The sequence below is a fragment of the Gracilinanus agilis genome, chromosome 2 (assembly GCF_016433145.1).
Source record: "Gracilinanus agilis isolate LMUSP501 chromosome 2, AgileGrace, whole genome shotgun sequence".
Lineage (NCBI taxonomy): Eukaryota > Metazoa > Chordata > Mammalia > Didelphimorphia > Didelphidae > Gracilinanus > Gracilinanus agilis.
Window position 1 is genome coordinate 571,869,702 of NC_058131.1, and position 4,236 is coordinate 571,873,937.

Sequence of the window (4,236 nt, forward strand, 5' to 3'; positions counted from 1 at the left end):
TTCGGTTCCGTCCGACTCCGTAGTCGGAAGGGCTTCCCCGGCGCGGATTCCGCCGCGTCCAGCTCCGGGGGGAGGAGGGGGCGCGGGATCCCCCGCACTCAGGTTGGCTGGACGGCAGCTAAGCTCCGCACTGCCGAGATCCCTAGTCCGAAGTGGATGCCTGGCCCCCGCCTCTGGAGAAAGTGAAGCAAGTCTCGCTGTCCTCAGAGGCACACATCCGTCCGAGAGAGGGAGGGAGGGACAAGCGAGGGTGGGGGGTGGGGTGGGAGGGAAACCTACGGGGGGTGTTGTTTTTCCCCCTTCTTCTGGGGCTGCTTTTTTTTTTCCCTTCCCCAAACGTACCGCCACCGCCACCGCCCCCTCTCATCCCTTTTTCGCTGAAAGCCAATGAGAAGAAGCCATCGCAGGCAGATGACGCGGAAACGCGTCACGGAGATGGTGCACGTGGGCCCTCTGTGAAATGGACATGGGGTGGAAACAGCGCCCTCTGTAGTCGGCGATGCTCACCGTGGAGCTACGGAAAAGGCATTCTTTTTCATTTTCACTCTTATGCTATGCTTGAATGGTAATCCATTTTGTACAGTGGGAGGCCTCACATTGCTGAACGGAGCTGGAGGTACCCCTCACTGCTTAGGTGATAGAGCTGGGTCTTCTCTTTCCCCTTTTCTGGGACTATGGCACTGAGTCATAACACTCCAACCCCTAAAAGAAATAAAATAAAGTCTCCTGAGGGGAGGGAGTTACAACCTGTGAGCCAGGACACCTGAATTTCAGTGCATAAACTATAGGAATATCACTGAACCTTTCTGGTCCTCAGTTTCTCCATCTGCAAAATGGTGTTGGATTAGATAAACTCTAAGGCGCCAGCCTGCCAGGTCCTTCATTTTATAGTTAATTAAATTCTAATAATCTCCCTGGATGGGAAGAGACCTTCTCATCCACTTTAACCCACCCCTAATTCAATGTTACTTAATCTGTAGGTCTAAGGTCTAGATGTTCTATGCCCAAATAATACTAGCTCATTTATATAGTGCTTTAGGATTTGCAAAACCCCTTCCTCACAATGTAATATTGTTTCAAACCCAGGTTTCCTGAGTCTCAAATCCAGCACTCTTTTTACTATTCCACATTACTTCTTAACTCTATGTCTATTTTGAATAGACCAGATGTATAATTTTTATCTTTTATGTTTTAGACTTGATAAAGTGCTGTGGGGTAGCCAAGAAATTCAAGAGCCAGTAGTTTTAATTCATTGAAGAAGACTGACATAAACAGAGTCCCTCAAATAAATCAAGAACTCATAGATTTAAAAAAAAATAAAAATAAAAACTCTTAATACTTTCTGTCTTAGAATCAATGCTGTTAAAAAAAAAAAAAAAAAAAGAATCAATGCTGTATGTGGTTCCAAGGCAGAAAAGCAGTAAGGGCTAGGTAATGGAGTTTAAGTCACTTGCTCAGAATCACATGACTAGGAAATATCTGAGGTCAAATTTGAACCCAGGACTCCTGTCTCTCAATCCACTGAGCAACCTAGTTTGCCCTCAATTTATGGATTTTTAAAATAGGAAAGAACTAAATTGATTTAGTCTAATATCTTAATTTCACAGATGAGGAAACAAGTTTATTTATCGGTATAATACAAAGCAATAAAGGAGGTACTCCTCTTTCCTACAGATAAACTTATTTTGTAGTTTGCAAACAACCATAGAACACTTTGTTAGAAAAAACATTTTCTCCAGTTTGTTGTTTCCCTTCTAATCTAGTTTAAATTAGTTTTCTTTTGTACAAAAGCTTTTAAATTTAATTAAAATTATTCATTTTGCATCATACAATACTCTCTATCTCTTGTTTGGTCATACATTCTTCCCTCTCCAAAGATTTGCCAGGTAAACTATTCCATATTCCCCTAATTTAGTTATGGTACCACCCTTGTAGTATAGAGAGAGGGGGTCATATAGATTTTCAAGCTTTGGCGGAGTTCTAAAAGCAGTTAGGGGTTTGGAATCTTGAGGGAGAGAGTCAGTTGGTTTGGGTCTCTGGTGGACAGAGGACTGAGATCAGCTGAGGGCTTCCTTACCTATCTGTAGAATTGAAATTTAGCCTAGCTTTGAAATATTTATTTAAGAAATTGTTATTTTGGATAAACCCTTTATATCTTCCTTCCCAATATTATTTCCTACCTTCCTTCCCTTACCTTATATGTCTGTGGAGTTAATAAGGAGAGTAATTAGAGAGGAGTTCAAATCTGTGAAGGGTTAAATAATTGACAGCATTAGATATAAAGAAACTAGTCAGTCATCTTTTATTCCCTTTAGATATCAATAGCACCTTGTAAACTTGAGTTTAAAGGCAGGTCCTTACTCAGACTCCATCTTTGCCTCCCTTCCCCCACCTGAAGTTCCTGAGACAACTGTTAGGGCTTTCCTCAATCCACTTTCCTGACAAATCATCCTTTAAAGATAATAAACCCTTTTGTGTTTCAACAGACCTATTAGTATAATTTGTCTGTTAGTTATTAAGAGAGGGAAGAAGAGGGAAAGAACCAACATACTCTGGGCTTGAAGGGAAGCCGGGGTATCCATCTTGAAGGAAGATGTAACTTCAAAACAAGTCCCTTCCTGTGAAATTAACTAAACCCTGTTTGTTAATTTCAGTTTAGTCTATTTCCCTCAGCCTGTGTTTGAGTCTAAGTCCCAGTCTGTAAAGCCTGCTGTTTTGTCTGTTTAGTTTAATTTCTCCTCTCCCTAAAGATCTCTGTTTCCCTTCTGTGTTATACTCCTGACTTCAGTCCTATTATATCCTGAATCTCCTTAATCCCAGCCTACCTGTAACCTAGATTACTCACTTAACAAGTCTCTGACAACCTCCTTCCAAAATTCCCTTGTACCACACACCCTTCCTCAAATTATCCCCATTACACTCTTTATATCTAAATCATATATCCATGCATGCCCTTTGATCTAGCTACACCAGTACTGGGTTTATACCCCAAAGAGATTTAAAAAAAAAAATGTTTCAGGCAGCTGGGTGACTCAGTGTATTGAGAGCCAGGCCTGGAGACAGGAGGTCCTGGGTTCAAATTTGACTTCAGACACTTCCTAGCTGTGTGGCCCTGGGCAAATCACTTAACTCTTATTGTCTAGCCCTTACCACTCTTGTGCTTTAGAACCAATACATAGTATTGATTCCAAGGTGGAAGGTAAGGGTTTAAAAAAAAATGTTCGTACAAAAATACTCATAGCTGCGCTTTTTGTGGTGGCAAAAAATTGGAAAATGAGGGAATGTCCCTTGAGTGGAGAATGGCTAAACAGATGGTGGTATATGATGGTGATGGAATACTATTGTGCTATAAGGAATGATAAACTGCTTGATTTCTATATGAACTGGTAAGACCTCCATGAACTGATGCAAAGTGAAATGAGCAGAACCAGGAGAACATTGTACACAGAAAGTGAAACATTGTGGAATGATCAAATGTAATAGACTCTGCTACTGAGAACAATGCAAAGATCAAGAACAATCTCATGGAACTTATGAAAAAGAATGCTATCCACATCTGGAGAAAGAACTATGGGAGTAGAAAGGCAAAAGAAAAACATGATTTGTCACTTGGTTATATGGATATATGATTTGGTGTTGTGGTCTTTAAAAGATTACTCTAGTACACATATGAATGTTATGGAAATAGGTTTTGAGTAATAAGACATGTATAAACCAGTGGATTTGTTTGTCAGCTGCAGGAGGTGAGAGGGAAGAGGGGAAGGAGAGAACATGAATCATGGAACAATGGAAAATATTTTTTAAAAAAATTAAAAAAACATTTTTTAAATCATATATCCATTTTGACCTTATCTTGGTATAGGGTGTGACATATTAGACTGTAACTAGTTTCTGCCATACTGTTTTCCAATTTTCCCATCAGTTTTTGTTAAAGAGTGAGTTCTAATTCCAAGAGCTGGGATTTGGGGGTTTATCAAACAGTAAGCTACTAAGGTCATTTGTCCTCTATCTAATCTATTCCATTGATCTACCAATCTATTCCTTAGCCAGTACCAGATTGTTTTGATGACTTCTGCTTTATAGTATAGTTTGAGATTTATTACTACTAGGCCTCCTTCCTTCATATTTTTTCTATTAGTTCTCTTGATATTCTTGACCTTTTGTTCTTCCAGATGAAATTAATTATTATTTTTTCCAGTTCTATAAAATAATTATTTGGTAGTTTGATCAGTGTGG